Below are 19418 nucleotides of genomic sequence, written 5' to 3' on the forward strand. Positions count from 1 at the left end.
TAAAAACCAACAAAACAGTTTTTGTTAAACCAGGTTTAACTCAATAAAAATCACCAACAGAAAATCTAAAAACTGAATTTTACATAGTGTTTATATCATCGCTAACTTGCATTTTCATTGTGCTGGATGCGAGGTCGACAAAGATCTGCTTATTAGCAACTTTTAAATTGCGTATAACAAAACAGCTCTGGAGGTTTTGCTCTTTGGTTTGAATTGGGTATAAATTGGGTATAAGTTACAGGTTATACAATAATTATGGTATCTTATGGTCTATGTAAATAGCACCGTTCGCACGCGTAACAATGTATTTAATATATGATTTTCCTAGTATTTACTTTTCTTATCACTGAAAGCAGCAGAAGTAACTCCTAAGTATAATAAGACAGACCATGGATTGATATTTATCACTGTATGAGTACTAAATACAGCATCTCTCATGCAATAAAGTTTCAGCATGAAATGAAAAACGTATTAACGAAGCCAAAACCTTACTTACTTCCGAGAGAGGAGAAAAGAAAACTGAATTTTCCCCTGAATTCTTGATGAAAAACATAAAGCATAGCAAGTTGGGGAAGATAAGGAGATGCAGAAGAGTATATTACTTTATTTTCAGGGGAGATGTTTTGATGTTAATGGAGGGGTGCCGATGATTTTGTACTGCCTTCAGTTAATGAAATCCAAACAAACCAATAAAAATTACATCCTTAGGGTTTTTTTCTAATACACAGCATGTGCAGTAACTATTGGCATGTACATGATCAGGGTCATACTTTGGCTACATGTACCTCTATTCACAATCGCCTAATGAAAGTTACAAACTTGGAGTACTGCATGCAGAAAAGCAGCTCAGAAAGGAGGAGCAAACATGGAAACACCCACTGGACCCAGCATTTCTCTCTAAATTTGCAAGTGTCTCTTGTGTATCTTGGACAAAATTTGTTAGAAAATTCTTAAAAATGTCTAAATTCGCATAACAGGTTTAAGCCCTCCTAATTCCACTTTTAAAGCATGATATTACTTCATGGGGCTGAGGAGGAGGGAAGGGGGGGGATCACAAAAGTCATGAAGAAGAAAATATTCCCACCCTTAGCTTGTAACCAACTGATGGATGTGGCACTCACTTCTTGTAAACAAAAACATACCAGTAATCACTAGAGATCTCCTAGCTCATATAAGACGTACAAATTGAACTACATGCATCTATGTTTTGACCTATTTCATATCACAATTAAAAGGACGGTTATGTGTTGAACCTCCTTTAGTGTCATAGATCAAAAAAATTGTGCTTTCTTATTTCCATCCCATAGAAGACTGTTAATTTGGCAACTTCAGTGAAAGTCATCAGTCAGCCATTGTAAGTGATGACTTTCCTCTTCAGGACTACTGTGAACCAGCTAATCACATAACATGATTAACTGTTCATAGGATGTTGAAAAATTCATTTATAAATCAAAAGATAATTATTGGATGCTGGTATATTTGTTGGGGATCAATATCCTATGAAAACTTTCATTTTCCTTGTACACATATTCCAACCAATCATTGCATATAATCATGCACAAAAACAAATACGAGTGTTAAAACTTACCCTTCTCCATTGTTTAAACTTTGTCATGTTCTCTTTTCACAACAGCCTCTTTTATATTTGTATTTGATAGTCCCAATCCACCTAGTTCAAAGAAAAAAAGAATGAAATCCCTATTTAAAAGGAAAAACTTAATCAGTTGCAAATTATAGACACTTCTTTATCCTCTGTGCTAATATAAATTCATTAGTAATACCTGTCTGTATTGTGACTGTCTCATAAGTCTGTTAAAACACCACATTTTTTTTCTTTTAGATCATAATTCAGGGCCTGGGAAAATGAAAGGTGTGCTGTGCTTATTATCAAACCTGGGCTCTGCACTTCTCTGCTCAACTAAGTGACTAAAGTACATGGCTCCAGATGGACCATAATTTTCAAGGGCTCACAAAAAGTGATCGCATCTAGCAAAACAGGGAGGTTTCAAACCAAGAAGAAATTTCCTATAAATACATGTATTTTAAAGAGCTGAGGAATACTGCTCCTTCTTTATATACCAAAATGGAGTTAGTACTTACAAGAGTAAAATGGCTACAGATGAACCATAACTTTCAAGGAATTACAAAAAGTGATCACATCTAGCAAAATAGGGCATTTCTAGACTGTAAAATGCAAGATATTTACCATAAATGATAGTATTTTTGTGTGCTGAGGAATACTGCTCCTTTATAATATCAGAGAGGTTAACTAAATTTTTGCAAGAACTATATTCATGCCTTTTAGTAGTTTAAAACCTCCTATTCCCAACTGATGTTCCCCAGATGTAATTTTGAGAAAAGGTTTCATAAACTGCATAATGATTTAGCATTGGCATTCTCCTAATCCCTCTCAAGGAGATGGTAAGAGAAAATGTCTAGAACAGAGATATCTACATGTAAGTAATGCTAGACCAAATTTTGGACACCAATTTTCATGACTAAACATTTGGAAGGAGAAAAGTAGAGTGGACTGTCACTGTCAAGGGGCACTCTCAGATACCTAGAGATAGCCTAGCAAACAAAACAGGAGGACAAGGGGCCCTGGTCAAAATGGATTAAAATAGATTGAAACAAGCCAAACAGAATATTTACTTCCCATTGTGAAATCAAGGGGTGCTCTGACAGCACTAATATTGTCAAGATTTGACAAAAACAACTTTAAATTTAACAATGTTTTTCAAGTTAGTGAAATGTACCATGTTGCAATGGGAAGAATGCCACAATTAATTTTAAAATTAAAACAAAGCCCATTTGTCAGACTTTTCTTCACTTGATATTTTCATCACTCTATTTTATTTTCTTCTGCTCCATCCAGCCAGTGTAGCTGAATACTCTAAACTCAACTGCTGACTTGCCACATCAAAGAGACATAAGGATGCAAATAATCAAAAGTTGATTGCTGGGTTGAAAAGAGAACACACATCATGAGCAATTTGAGAGTTAAATTGAACTGAAGTGATTAGAAAAATTGAAAGTTAACAGTGAACTGGTAAAAATTAGTTAAACATGAGAACTCAGTAGAGATTGGAGCATGGCAAGAAAACCTTCCTTCCAATTATACATGTATACTGACATATAAATTAACATTTTCCCCCAAGGGGTGACCAAAAAGGAATTTCTCCCTACAGTATCAATATACATTTAAGTTGAGAGGTGATGAGAAAAAATAAAAATCAACTGGTTATAAAAAATGTGACTCAATACCATATTCTTTGATAGGAAATTATAGGCAGTGTATAACAGAATGTGAGGAGAATTAAAATTTAGATCTAAGGAGTAGAGGATTAAATTACAGCAAGTGTACTATGTACTTTCTAGGATTTGGCAACTCTCTGGATGCTGTTTCTAGTAAAAGGATAAATTTTTGATTCATCGGCCTCTTTCATTCAATGAAAATTTAATCGTAAATTGACCTCAGCACAGTATGCTCTCTGGAATATACTACAGAGTTTTATGGGGTTCATTCCCTTTTGTTTATTTTCAACTGAATATCAACTTACTGAAATAAAGTCAATTCAAAAGTTTGAAAGTTCCCAGAAATTTTAAGGGAAAGTTTTTAGTCTATAACCTTTGCTAGTACATGATAACAAAGGTAACCTATAGTTTAGGCCATTGTTTACTTTATAATAATAAAGATATAGACACGCATAATGAGATATAGAATTGTAAAGGAGAGGATATTTATTTTTCTCAACAAATTTCATTCAAGTTAAGGATCACGAGGAAATTTCTATGCTGTGTGGTAATTTAGGGTACACCACAAAATTACAAAGTTTTCAATGCCGAACCATTCAACCTGTTGCGTTGCTTTAATTTCCCTGAATATCCTGACTTCTAAATTCATTCAACAGTTATATAATTTTCAATGAAAAATGCAGAAATCTGGTCTGAAGTTTAATATTGCGACAGAGAATAATGCAGTAAATGTACTACTCATTACACTGACAGAAATTCTGACACCCGCGCTACTAAAAACAGAGTGGATTGCTTCCTGAAAATTTACCTTTAAAAGGAGCCGCTTACATACAAATTAAAAATTCAGAACCTACCTTCCCAGAGAAATGAATGCCTAGAGAAACTTCGTAGACTAAATGAGAGCGTTGAACGACAGTAAAAGTTGTGAAACTCGGACTTCGGCACATGGCACTGAATATCTAGCGTGACACCTCCGTGACACAGTACGGGGCGCATGAGGCGCGAAAATATTCGCTTCTGATTGGCTACTTTTAGAGAAGTGTGACAGGCAGTTGTCTGGATCGTTTTAAAACCGGACAGGAGGGTCGTAAGAGCAAGAGGGCTACTCAATTAATACGGATGATAGCAAATGACCAAATCTCAGTTTTTCTCCAATAGAAAATTGAAGCAACCTTCAAAGATATTTGAACGTGATTACATTTTTTGCTTAGGAAAGTGTCCATAAGCATTCTTTCGATTTTGTGCCACAAAATTGTCACTCTAAAGCCCGTTCAAACGGTCAAGATAGTCTACAAACACTATTATGCAGTTTGGTCATGTTGACATTCGACACGACTGAGTGAATGATGTTCCTTTCTTGTCGCGTGATAATTATTTCTGTATTCCACGAAAGCGATATTTTTATCGGTGATAACTGATTTTCATCCCATGATAATCATCAAGACAAGCGTGCAAATCATTTCCTATCCCACGTAGAAACTTCTTCACGTGATAGCTTCCTAAAGATCCCGTGATAGCATTGTTTATGATCTAATATTGGCATGGAGGTCACACTGCTTTAAATGTAGAGAGAGGTGTTCAGAAATAATATATCACCAAGTCTGACCAAAGAAAAATGACTGAAAATGGTCGAATTGTTGTGAACTAAGGGAAAGGGTGGGAAAATGTTTGACATCCCATGGTTAAGGCAAGAGAGGGTGAATTCACTTGATCTACTCTTGCATAAAGTAAGAAACTAACCCTGTTGACATGAGTTTAAAAAGCTGTTCCTTAGGATAAGTAGGGTGCGATAAACTCTCCAAGAAGCTTAAGGTTCTGCTCCATTTAGCACGGACTAGCTGCTCCTAAAAGACGAAGTACGAGTTTCATACCCCATTCAAATAATCAATAGCCTTGTAGAAGATATGCCCTCCGCGAGTAAAGATTAACTCGTGGACCAGTAAGCGCGCGCAATTTTCGGTATGGACCTCAATTTGATAGACGGCATCCTCCTTGCGCGCGCATACGTGCGGCAACAACCGCAAACAAAGGGCAAAGCCAGACGTCTACAGCACTCCTGTAAGCAGTGACTGAATAAATACCCCAAACACTACTTTGTCAAGGCTGTTATCCTTTGAAGCAAAAAGTTGTGTATTGTTCCAATGCTAATTCGTTGGGAGAGATAAGGGACCTTAAGCAAACCACAACTGCAACGGCAACGAGGACTTGGGAAACAAAAGAGCGAATAAGCAGAACGATAGCTTAGCATTTGCTTTCCTAGCCGTCCTCTGCCAAACAACTATGTGAAATCACCAAAATTTTCGTGATGTGAGAAGGGAACTCCAGAAAGGCAAATGATTTAAGCTTGGAACTTAACCCTGTTCACATAAGTTAAGTTTAAGTTAAGGTGTGGTGCATCCAGTCATGCACGAAATTTTGTCTTCAAATTGAAGATATTTTTTAATTTGTATCGACGTCTTCCTCGTCATTGTCACACCCGTCTGCTTAAGGTCCTTATCGTTTTCCGTGCACGCTGTTTCCGCAGAAATTCCTATTCTAAACCGACTTGAATCTAAGTATTGATATGTTCATCTGCCAGGGAATTTTGTCAACACTCAAAAAATAGGTAGGAAAGACGGCATATAGCCATTGATATAACACAATTTTTACAGCATTGAAAAGAACCAGAGGTTGTATGATAATGCTTTAACGTAGCTTTGTAGAAGATTTGTCTCGCATGCAAAACAGAAAACCTGCCGCATCCCACATACTTATGAGAGCCCTGTTCCACAAGAGAAAGATGATTCAAGAGAATAGTGAAAAACGGTGTGATCACCGGCTAATATTTCGTGTAACATCCGAAGTGATTCGAACAAAAGCAGGGTAAAACTCGGCAGAATTCGTTGTGGACGACGAGGTCGTTCGTATTCTATTGTAACCCTCACTCACTCAACAGGACAACATTATGGCTTAGCCCCCACAGGAGGTAGAAGCCATAAAAACGAATCGACGCTAACAGGTGCCCATTACTTCTGACGCAAAGCATAATGGAACGCCTGCATAACCCTCCTTTTCAATATAACGTACTATAAGCAATCATTATCGAGAAAGATTAAGTTATATATATAAACAAGGATAAAATCAGCGATATGAACCGACGTTTCGGAGTCTTCATGATGCCATTCTCGTCGGATTGCGCGTTCAGAGTTGGTTTTAGTTCTCTGATCAATAACATATCGTGCACTAGGCAATCAAATTTATCTTTGCATTTCTTAAGAACATCGAAGCACCCTAGTAGGTCTTCAGGGATAGTGTTTATATATAGAAGATGACCGTTGTTTATAAGCGTCCACACCAACGTTTAAATGTCCGCGCGTGTAGTCCACGTAACCTGCATCACACAGGTCACATTGAAAACGATAAACAACGCGTTGCTGGTTTACAGTCTGTGGCTTTTTCTCCTCTACTTTTAGGTCTTAGTTGATTTTACGGCTAACGAACACGGGTTTGACAGTTCCCTGTACTGTTAGGCTGAGGTCCTTAAGTTGTTTCTTAACATGATTTGCTGATTCTTGGTGCTTGAATGGTATGATCACTCGAACAATGGCCATTGGTTGGATAGAAATACCAGAAATTGAGTGGCCTAAGAACATCATAGTTCCCCTTACGTCATGCAGAATCTGAGGCGTAGCGCCATCCGGACACAGTAAACAATTGAAGACGACGTCTTTCTGAAGAGCTTCTACTGAAAAATTGTGTAAATTATTGTTTTCAAAACGAAAAATATTTTTTGTGTGTTATGACATGTGCTCTCTGAATGGTTGGTTGAGTTTCTCACGCTTGTGTATACAAGAATCATTTGGGTCAAAAAAAATTCCGCCGATAAGAATGGTAGGTGAGTTTCTCACGCTTGTTGATGCATGACCTATTGATGACTGTGATAATAGGCCTGTTGTTGGTAACAAAGCTCATTTGCCGCCTTGTGTTGAACGATAATTTTGAACGACGTCGAAGTTACAGTAAACAAGAAATAACAGTGAGTTCACAGGTAGGTGTGCGAAATAAATTCTAGTTGTAAATTCTCTATATTCCTCGGATACAGGAGTTATGTTGATGGTGATGATGACTTTGCAAAACACGGTTAGAAAAATCGTTCGTTTAGAAAATAAATGAAAATTCCCTGAAACTGGTTTACTAATTTTCAGTATAGATGCAATGTTAAGGAAACCATCTATAGATAATTCTCCAAGATGATACATCTCGAGCAGTGACGTCTCAGGCAGCGTGATTTTATAGTTTATTGATTAAATCACTTACGTGTTGCATTAAGTTGTCAAACAGCATCAAAGAGTGCTTCTGTTAATCTCAAGACCTCCAAAAATAGCCAAGGAATATGATAAAAAGTCTAATCATTCAGCTATACCCACCGTAAAAAGTTATACACATTAAACTAGGAGCGCATTGAGTGCGCTGATAATAAGCTGATGGCTTATTAATCTTAAGATTATGAACTGTGCCTTACCATGATCGAGGCGTTGCACAAGAATTCTTGGTGATTTATTTTGCTCCTGCCAACGTGTAAAGCATACGCGGAGAGAGAATCAAAATCATATCGTTTCAAGAAGTGTTTTAAAAAATAGAATTTTATATTTCTTGATATTAAAAGAATAGGATTGTAAGTCGGCATCACTCGCATCACTCACTTAATCTGAAGCAATTAGTTTTTCTGGCCCCTCGCCCGGAATATACCATGCATATTTTCTGATATCTGTGAGTCACGTAGCAGAACGATCGAGTTTATGTTTCTGAGACAAAGTGAATAATTCAACAAAAAGCTAGAACGCAATGAACCGTAAAGCGATCGTTAAAGGAAAAAAATATGAGAGACTTTTTATTTCCTGGAGTAATGCGACGGCTATCATCTGCGAAGAAAGATAAACATAGACAAATTCAAGAACTTGTTTCTCACAAACCTCTTTAAAGATTTATGGCCTATACCGGGATGACGGTGGTCTAAAAGTAGCTTGCGTTTACATACAATCTTACAACCCAGGATTCCGGTAAAAAGTTTCTCTAGGTTGTATCACATTTGTAATTAAGGGCCTCTTTACATTTAGGTGGGGGACCTCAGGAAGGTGAGGTAACCGGCCTAGCCGTGGTCGAAAAGTAGCCCGCGTGAACATAAAATCATATACAACCCCGGGATGCCGGGATGAAGTTTCTCGAGGTTGTTGTCGCACTTTCAATTAAAGAGTTTAAGATGCCAATACGGCGATGTGTGGTAAAACGTTGCCGAAAAAAACGTAATTTAATTTTCTTTAGTTTTTGGAGTGATAATAGGCAAGAAATAACAAACAGTTGACGGGTATGTATTGCAAATAAATTTTAGCCGTAATTTCTATACATTCTTTGGATTCAGAAGGTATGATGATGATGTTTACTTCATCCAAGCCAATATCCAATATCCAAATATCAAATCCAATATCATTTGTATAATGAAAATGTACAAGATCATGCGCCAAAGAGATGTGCCCTTGTCTCTTTGAGTTACTCGGACACCTTCTACATTAATAACCATTGCATATTCACGATGAAATTTCTGCTTCGAGTTGATTATCATTAACTCTGATTTGGCGACATGGATATCTGAACTAGTAGCTCTAAGCTAGTAGTCAAGTTAAGTAGTTTAGCCAAAAATCCACGCCTTTTTTAGGTCCTTATTGATTTGAGTCTCAAGATCAGGTATGTCAGAAGCACGAAAAATGATGTTAGTGGCGTCAGCGTAAATTCTAGAAGAGCCTACCTTAAATGAATTTGGTAGGTATGTTATGAGATCAGGAAGACAAAGGGGCCAAATACTGTGGTACTCCACAGTTAGAGAGCTCGTAGTAAAAAGTTGGATCGCAAAGCTTTGCATTGATGCGAACCATAGCAGTGCGGGCAATCTTGATCGACCCCACAGTCAGCAAGCGTCCTGCGGAGTCTCAGGAGACTCTCAGTGAAAACATATTTTTCCCCAGACAAACCTTAGTTTAATTCAGGTAATTTAGTGTTAACAACTGAGTTGAAAACGTAAGAAACGTCCGCTTTTTTACCTTTTACGGTGGCTAATTTACGTTTTCAACTCAGTTGTTACCACTAAATTACCTGCCATACTCTCCCACCGACGCTGCACCATAGTTTCTTTAGAAACTTACCTTTTTATTATTTAGTTTAATTCGCTGGCCGGCTATTTCGATTTGAAGTTGTTTCTTTCACATGCAGCCTAGCTTCTTTTTAGCTCTTTCCTAAGGACTTTTGTTCTTTTTAACTTTCTCCTTTCACGGTCTAGTCTAATACGCACGACAGATAGCAAAGGCCACCCGGCTCGTGCAGATGTTGACAGGAAAGAAATGCAAAGAGCTAGGATGTTTTGCCGCAAACAATACATCGGGAGTCATATATGATGACATGTTACATATAATTGACTATTCACACTTTGGTGGGCTTAAGATTTCAGTTGGAAAATACGTTTTTGTAAATAGCTCGCGCTCGTTTTACTATATTTTACGAAACTTTTCTTCGGAAACTTAATATGAAATAGTAGTGCTTAGTTGACATGAAAAACCGAAAATTTCCAAAAAGGGAAGCATACCCCATTGGGAAAATCATTACTAGTGTTGATATACATTAGATCTTTGCATTGATCTTTGCATCATTACGTGTTATAAAATCATCATTTCGGTCAAACAACATTCCGCCGTTAAGAAGATTACGCCATTGAGAGGATCATTAACAATGTTGTCGAACCAATTATCGTCTGTCTCCAACAGGGCTAAAAGGAGAACTGAAGTAAAAATTATACTTTTTTTCTTGCTAGGTAGCTTAAATGAATGAGATAAAGTCTTGATAGTTATTTTCGTTCACGTCTTGTTATTCTTGAGAAAACTCGATTTGAAGTTCCTTACTTCCCGCTCTTGTTAAATTTTAATTCGCGGCCAGTATAGCTGGTGTCAGGAAACTTGATGACTCAACTGTCAAATAAATCTAATTGTCACCACCTTAGATAAACGAGTACATTATCTGCTTGACTCTCCTGACATATTTCTGTCATCTACTGATCTGAGGCGGGCCAGTTATCGTTCCAATGTCGGCTTTTCTGAAAACTTTGTTTTTGTATCATGTTGCTAAGATATCATACTGGGACATTCAAACTTAATCAGAAACAAGATATACTCGACCCACTGCACATGTATTTTCAAATGTATACTTAAAGGGTCTTACGCCAAATTCTCCAAAAGGATATTTCTGTAGATTTTGTTGGCGATCGCCCAATTTTTTGCGACTTCCTAAACTTACTAGGGCGTATTAAACAGCGTGGTTTAGAAACCTCGGTCAAAAACACCATTTGTCTTGGACTATAAATAAAAGAGGAAACTGCTGAAATCTGCTTTAAAAATCGTAATTTTTTTTTAGAGTAACTTGTAAAATAGTACACTTGTAAGCGTTAGCTTTTAAGTAGCTGTTAATCGGAATAACAAACTTATAACGATTTCATCATTATACTTCTTCAGTAGCAGCTGGTTTTCGATCATTTAGGAGTCATAACTCTGACAATTGATAATGGAGTTCGGTGCAGGAGATGAAAATGTCGAAATGTTGCTGATAGATGAGGTATGTTTGCGGAGGAGTTGTTCATTTCAAGTATTTATGAATAAACTTCCACTCTCCATGGTATCAACATTAACAGCGGGGTTTTCAGCTGTGCACGTGTAATTGACAAGCATAAAACAAAAATTAAATAAACAGTACTTCCCATCATCATTTCGCGTAACTGAGAACATGATGTCAATATTAATCTTAAATTGGTGGTTTTTTCCATCCTTATCTCATGATGTTTTTTTTTTACCGTAGAAATCGAATGTAAGGCCAACAGACAATAATTGTTTCCTGCATGAGTACCAAACCGAAAAATAGGCTATTTTTAATTTGCTCTGAATGTTTTTCTCACTGGAAAATTATTTCCTTTAATTCAAGACTAGTGCTCTTTTTTCACTTACAATTAAAGTCTTGTGTCGACTTAGAAGTATTTTTGCACGTGAGAAAATACCATTTTACATGATTACAAGTAAAATTTATGAGCTGATTACTATCTAAGTCAGTTAGTTTTGTTCAGACAGTCTATCGAATCATTAATACTAGCTACTATATTAAATTCAAAACTGATCTGCATCTGAGTAGAGTACAATTCGGTTTGTAATCATACGGGCGATTAACAATATCGGACGCACCGTGAAGCAGGAGTCCGATTTGTTAATTATGAGTATGATTACAGATAGAATTGGACGACACGAAGTCCTGTTACCAATTAATCAAAACTATGACAAAATTTGAGAAAGAAACTAGACATCGGTTACACGTTTTCATAACAAAAAAAACAACAGTAAACTCGGCGAAATGCGAGACAACAGCCAGCGCACCTGACGCGTTCTGTCCACTTACACAAGCATGACGTGTTCGCTGTCCCTTCAACTGTCCTATTTCACTGTCCAATTACAAGCGTGACGCGTACACTCTCCTATTAGTCCTCAAATCGATCTGGTGATTACCAATCACTTCCGAGAATTTTGTTATAGTTTTGATTAATTATGGACAGTGCCCTATAACCTGTGTTCAGTGACATCTGTCTATTCTTTAATCGTTTAGGAGAACTGGCAGACAGACAAAGGAAACCCTGTAAGACTTTGTTCGCAGGGAGAATCTGATCGAAGATTGGTTGTATAGTAAGTTTTGGTTTCAAAAATCTGCACAATACCAAATGCAGTTTAATTTGTCTTTTCACTTTCTCTGAGTACTGACTACCTTGAAATGGCATAATATTCTGATGTTATACCGTCATGATTAGATTCCGACAATTTGAAATGTCTAAAACTCTGCTCAGCTATATTTCTAATGTTAGATAAGCATTTTAGTCATGTTTTTTTGCCCAAATTTCTTGGAATACCAATAAGTGATTCGAGAGACCGAGTCACTCCCTTTGGGCTCTTTTAGCGAAAATGAGGAAACTTCAAACGGGCTGGTTTGTCTGTTTGTTCAATTTGTTTACCTTCTTTTAACTATGCTAAATAAGAGGAAAAAAGCCTCTCTAAAGCTGCAAGGCTTGCAGGAGTCATCCAAGAATAATGCCTTTATCTGCGGCAATGTTTGGGTCTCGAGTAACGATTTGTATCAGCCACATCCTTCGTCTTGGATTAAAATGTTAGACATGCAAATTCCATGATGAGACATCAATACTAAAGGCGGGAGTAAGATTCTTCACTGAATAGGAAATAAGCTAACTTGAGAAGAAGGGCTGGTAAAATTTCGACGATTTAGTCTTTAGTCTCCTAACAACGTGTGTTTGATCAAAGTTTTTGCTCGCTTGTGCGGGAAACATAGAAAGTATTTGCCTATAAAATTTTGGCGTAACTATTGCTTCGAGATTATCATTCGGCAAATAACATTTTCTTTTTTGCTGTCAGTGGAAACAGAAGCTGGTTCGAGACATCAAGAAGTGATACATTGGCACCTGAAGGTGGACAGGTAAGTACAACCCTTAAAAAGAGGCCTTGTTATGACGGCTTAATGGGAGCCAGTAAAGAGATGATCGTTTCGATTATTTAAGCAAGATTTTCGGCGTTTCACTGACAATGGGAACAGTCTAAAAATTGTAGTTTTTAAACCATAGCTGTCATAAAGAAAACAACGTGATGTTTCCCTCTTTCAAATTCCGTTTTCCTAATTTGGAAGAATATTAAAGATCGACTAAATTTTTCTCTTGAGTTGTGGTTCTATAAATTTTAATGATTTCTCAATGACCACAAGTTTTCCGATAAACCTGTATGATGCTCAAGCGGAAGGATATACAATTTTGATGAAAATTAAGTACATTTTTAATTTACTATTACCATTTCAAATGAAGAGGAAAAAAGCAGAAGGCATTACTCTTACTATTTTTCCATTTCTTCTTTTTATTATTCTCTTTAATATATATTTTTTCTGTTTTTGTACAGCCTGTTGGAAACATTGACCAAGAACTCCTTTTGTTTGTAATTCTTTTCGTTTGTAAAACCTTTTTTCAAAGATAAGGTGTGAAAAGTGCTGTGTAAATCATTTAGAGACATACCTTTTCGTTTCTCTCCTTTTTTAAAAATCCTGTCGACAAGATCATTCGTATTTTCGATTATCAGGGGAAAGTTTCTTCTGCATTAGCTTGTTCTGACATAATAAGATTTTTGGTTATTGATAACGCATATTAAGTCTCTTAGCTTATGCTGTACTGTGTGGAGGCGCGGTGGTCTCATGGTTTGTGCGCTCGACTCCGGATCGAGGGGGGAGAAGCAATACTCCTAACCGCTTCCTGCTAAGAAAACCGGAATTAAGCGCCGGCCCCATGGGCCACTTGGGTCTGTATAAGGGCTTTAATTACTTACTTATACTGTACTTAGTAATTCGTGTTTATTATTCTCCTTTCTATGAAGTCAACACTTTAAACATGATTTGATTAGGGTATTTAATGCCAAAATAATGAGCCAGTCAAAGGAAACACAATTCAAAATAATGTAACTTTATAGGAAAAAATCATCATGAAATGATGTATTTATCATTCATAGTCAATCCATGCACATATTTCGAATAAAATGTAGATAAATACTTTACGTTTAAGGCCACAGAACGAATGCACATTTAAACTATTTGCCAGATAGACGTGTATTTAGATGTAAGGATGTGTAGACGTGCAGACGTGATTTGACTGAAATAAATAATTAATTAAAATATCTAAGTACAAATATAACAACAACAAGAATAACGAAAAAGGCTACATGAAAAAGAAACTAACTTACAAATTGTGGCGTAACCAGGTAAGGCAGTTAAATTCCTAAACAAGACCAACACGGAGCTAGCAAAAACTAACGAAACGACTCAATTAGTTGAAATCAATTAGCAATGAGAATTATCTGGTGGAAACAACGCTCACACCGGCTAGAAATGAATCGCAGTTGCGTAATTCTTACATAACCTCACGCAAAAACGCGAACTTATTGAATAGAAAGAGAACCTCATAATAGTAGTTTAATACTGAGAAAGAAAAACAAGAGATTTTTTCGCAGTTGCTTGACAATGGATAGAAAGGCAAATTCTAGTTGCTACACGGGGTAAGCATATCGCCACGTCTGGTTTATAAAAAGATTATGGCACTCACATTTGTTAACAATTGAACAAACCTGTTAAAAATAGAGCTTGTTGGCAAGATGGTTGTGCGCGTGTGATGCAATGAAACCGCACTGTCCGAAAAAACTACTTAAGTTGACGTTGCACAGCAAAGAAAAAAAACTGAATTAGTTTACTTTACTGGCACGTGCCATCTACTAGCAAGAGGTTAGCATATCACCACATATGGGTTATAAAAAGATTATTACACTAACAATTTCAATAATGTGATATGATCAGCCATGACAAACGTCTGGTCACGTTTATGAACCTCGAATAATGAAGTAAGATCTGTTCATGAGTGAAATTCCTGCGTTTGGGTTAATTGTTTACCCGAGGCAAATACTTTAATCATGGTTTCCCCCTTAAATTGAGGATTGCGAAAGGAAACGAATTCTGTTGTAGCTAATAATAATATTCAAATACTGTTTTGAACATTCTTGAGTTGAGCATCATTTTTCACGTTCCTGAGGGTTTCTTGATGTCTTCGTGTCTAGACGGTAATAGAAGGTCAGACAGGGCATCGATTTGATACACGCTACGTGCTTAAAATTATAGGGAATCGAGAACAGGATGTATTTTCCCGAGACAAAAACAGTAAATTCCCGTCAATTCTTACCGACGTGAGGAAATCATATCACGACCACACTCCAACATCTCGAAGAGCATGCGCTCTCCTCACCTGATTGGCGTGGTTAGGTAGACAAGCTACGAAAGGTATCGATAATTACCTTGCAGCACGCGACTTCAATTGACTCTAAGATTCCTCTTCAAAGTGAAGTGAGACAGATGCTGCCAGAAAGGTACGTGCAATGTTTAGTTCTTGCAGTTTCGACGGAGAATAAATTACTCAGAATTACTACCAGTAGCCCTCCCATCAAATGAGAAAAGAATGCAATGAAGTTCTTTTTATTCCAACGAGGGGAAGATTTTGATAAATCCTTCACTGAGCGAGTGCTGGCCGAATAACCACGTGGAGAGAATGTTTTCTGTAAACGATTCACAAGTTACAGATACGTAATTGTAATTTTAAATTTTAAATTTCGATTCTGGGTCTTATACGTTGCGTTATTGTTTTGCAAAAGTTTGTATCACGTAGACTCCATATTAATTACATGTAACACTGGAGTGACGTATTCGAAGTAATAAAGGGTATTGTGCGAATTTTAATATCACATACAGTTTTATACCCCTAAATCAAACCGTAAATAATCAACTGCTCACTTGCATTCTAACTGAAACTAACCGTCGTTTTCACGTCTGGTCAGACCTTTTCCTTACGTTCCCTAAATTCATTAACTTCATTTGCGTGTTTCTGGTAGCAATTTCAAAGTTCTCTCAATTATTTTAACTTGATTCTGTGAAACACTTTAAAAAGGTAAGAAAAGTAATCTTTTGAGGAAAAATTGAATTATTTAGGTTATAGGTATATCATTTAAACCGGGCGAAAAGTCTGGTGACTCACGCATGTTCAGAAAGCGACAAGAGATGCTGGTACCGGCAATCAGTTTTCCTGTAAACAAGTGAATTTTTATTTAAAACATCCTTCTGTTCCCAAAGTTTCTATCCAATTCTCTATCTGATAGTTTTGTTTCATTACGGCTACAGACTCATACTATATTTACTAAGTTATTTAATGCTTTTGGTGACGGTGTTTAAAAATGTCTGAAGCGCGTTCATCTAAAGGAAATCACTTGAATGTCACACGAACGCTCCCAGAAGGACCTTAAAAGAGCTTGTGAACGAATCCAACTGGTGAAATTTCCTACGCTTTTTTTATTTTGCAGAAAACTTAACTTTGAAATGCTGCCAAAAGATGAGGTATGCACCAAAGGAATTTATAATTTCAAGTAACAGTACATATATGCTATTCGCCGGCTGGTCTTGAAATTACTGCCCGAGGCCGAAGGCCTAGAGCAGCATTTTCAAGAACGAGGTCACAGTTTTTCACCATACGGACCGACCCATAGCCGGTAAATAACATATTTATTTTTTTTAAACTTCACGATATTCTTTCCGAAAGAACCCGAATGATTTAGGGCTGTAAATACGGCAAGATCTTCCATAAACTGAACAATTTTTGAGCGAGTTAATGGTAGTTAAATTGGAGGTGATGCAAATTAAAGAGAGATGCCCCACCGAAACATTTTCATTAACATAACGATAGCGGTAATTTCAAAGGCTTCCAAACAACTTTGAAACATTATTTTTACAAATACCTGTCACAATCTGACACCTGTCAATTAGAAACGCGTAAGAAAAAAAAAGCGCAAGAAGATTTGAAAAACAACGGAACTGCCTTGGCAAGGACTGTCACGACAATGTTTTTCTTTAAAAACAGTCAATGATCTGACGGAAAGTATATTCACTCTCATGTACGAAGATTTACCTCTGTTCATTGAGTAATCGGCGAGGAAATTAATTGTGAGTAAATTCAAATTTTTTATTTTGAAGTTGTGAGAGTTTGCTGGTTTGTTTGCTGCAATGGCGTGTGTAAATTTGGTCTTTCCTCCACAAGAACTAAATTCGAATGGCACACTCCAACGAGACACAAGGGGATTTAATGCGGCCTTTTCTCAATAAATTCCTTCAGTTTCTGTTGTGCAATTTGCGGTAAAAATGTCCAAATTGAACGGACTTGGAAAGACTCACCGAGAGCGTATATTTGTTGTAGACCTGAAATTAAAACTTCGTTCGCTCTTTCACTACGAACATATGTTTGAGAAAATTCTGATATTAAACAAATGAAAGTTCCATCGTTCACGGTTTAACTGTAACCAAATACCTCACGTTTTAACTTTCTAGGTACTTTTTTGAACGCTTAAAATTAATTGCAGACGGTTTTTAGGCCCTTGTCAACCAACGCAATGACACTATTGCTTATACAAGTTCATTCTGAAACTAATATTTTTCTGTCAACCAAAGTGATTTGAGAGAAGGGAAAGAGGGGATTCATAAGTTATTTATCGGCCTGAGGCAGTGACCGACGTGTTTGCTTAAAAGTACCGCCCAGCCGGAAAACGAGATATATTTATGAAAAATGGCAACGATAGTTGGGATGTACTCGGCGACTCACGAGAGCGTTACCGTGGCCCGTGGGCAGAGATAGGGAAATACTGACCGGATAAAGAACCAATCAGATTGCAGGATTCGTTACCGTGCCCTCCGAAAAAAAAGAAAAAGAGTTGTTATTTTAGACTATATAGCGAAAGAGAAAAATAAATAGCGGAAATATACCAAACGTCATGGTTGAAGTGAAGAAAGTTAGCACAATTTAGCATTACACGAGTGTTTTTTCCCAATTCCTCTTCATGTTTCATGAACCATATATAGAAAGGTCATTTAGTCCAATAAGTAAGAATCATACTGCATATGATTTGAAAATATTGCGCTGTGTACTATTTATAACTTTTAATGGATGTGACTTATTATTCAGTTCTCTCTCTCTCTTTCTTTATTCAATTTTTAGGAAAATCGGCAGACAGAACGAGGAAAACCTCTTAGATTTTGTTCACAAGGAGAATCCGAACGAAGATTGGTTGTATTGTAAGCCTGGTTTAAATAACTTAATCCTTTATCACTTACAGTCTGCAAGCTAAGCGATACCAAGTACAGATGACTGTATTTCTTAAATTCACCCTTTTACATCATAATATCAGTATGCATATTTTCCATACTGTTTCTGTGCAATTTCTCTGGCGCTGACAAGAAAAAATTTGTTTGACAATCAAAAGCTTCTTCAATTGGCGGTCATTTCAACGCTAATTTTTAATTTCTGAGCATCTTTTATCCTCCTCCCTCACCCCTCCCCTGCACCCCCCACCAAAAATTCCGTTTTTATTGTGGGAGTATGCGATATATAGTGTAAGTAATGTTTTAGCTCGCTCCTGAAAACATAGCTTCGATCGTCAACACCTTCCTAAATATCCTCTTAAACATCTTCCCAAAGAAGAAACTCACAAACTCACATTTTTGCTTCCAGTGGAAACAGAAGTTGGTACGAGACATCAGGAAGTGATACATTGGCACCTGAAGGCGGAAAGGTGAGTACAAACCGTAAAAAGAGGCCTTGCTATGATGGCGTAATAGGAGCGAGTAAAGGGATGATCGTTTCGATTATTTAAGCAAGATCTTTGTATATTTCACTGACAGCATAAGTCAAACATCTAGCTGTAGAGTCCAAATCATAGTTTTCACAAAGAAAGCAATGAAATACTTCCCTCTTTCAAATTTCGGGAAAATGATAGAGATTGTTTTTTTGTTCACTCTAGTTGTGATTTCATAAATGATAATGACCACCAGTTTTCCGATAAACCGAGATGATGCCGTAATGGTACGAAAATTATCCATCAGTAGATTTTTTGATGAAAATCAACTAGCTAACACACAAGAGGAAAAAAACATTTTATTTTGTTTGTTAGCTTGTAGAAAGCACTAACCAAGAATTCCTCTTGACCCTGTTGGCATTGCTGAGCCTCTTGGTTGTGTTTGTATGGCTATCATGTTGTCAGTGCGAGATGAAAATCTGAAACTTCAAACGTACATGTTATCAAATAAAATATCATGGAATAGAGAATTTTAGTCGTGTTGGGCAGAAAACATCTTAACTTCCAAACCAGGAGCCTAAAACAGATGACAAGTTAGATTAAGGATAACTGTTGTAAACTGAATAATTAGTTAGGCGAGATGTACATAAAAGCAAACACATAGATTTGAGTGCAATAGTAATAAACCGAATTTTAATAATAGCTGAGCCATGAAAAGGGGCTGTGTGCATCATTTAGAGACATAATACAACATTTTTTCAGTCATGGGTAAATTAGATTCCCCACAGGTTCTTCTCTTCTTTGATATTCCATCCTGTAGTTCCTATTTTCGACTTTTTATGAAGTAAAAGTTCCCCCTTCATTAGCTCATTCTTGCAATAAGATTTGCATCTCAAGGTAACTCTAAGA

At 36.8% G+C, this 19418-nt stretch overlaps 1 protein-coding gene across 2 annotated transcripts in view; it reads right to left on the bottom strand.

Moving 5' to 3' along the window:
* The window catches only part of LOC131777503 (transcriptional regulator Myc-A), a 47107-nt gene extending 28632 nt beyond the window's left edge, over positions 1–18475 (bottom strand). The window contains exons 1-2 of one of the 2 annotated variants that reach the window (XM_059093828.2): positions 18432–18475; positions 1589–1669 (exon numbers count right to left, since the gene is read on the bottom strand). The gene's annotated coding sequence lies outside the window, so the exon portion shown is untranslated. Of the gene's footprint in view, positions 1–1588; positions 1670–4109; positions 4242–18431 lie in introns of those variants that run through there. The other variant, XM_059093823.2, reaches the window with a different exon arrangement.
* Positions 18476–19418: the final 943 nt, after the last annotated feature.

This window comes from Pocillopora verrucosa, chromosome 8, assembly GCF_036669915.1.
Source record: "Pocillopora verrucosa isolate sample1 chromosome 8, ASM3666991v2, whole genome shotgun sequence".
Classification (NCBI taxonomy): domain Eukaryota; kingdom Metazoa; phylum Cnidaria; class Anthozoa; order Scleractinia; family Pocilloporidae; genus Pocillopora; species Pocillopora verrucosa.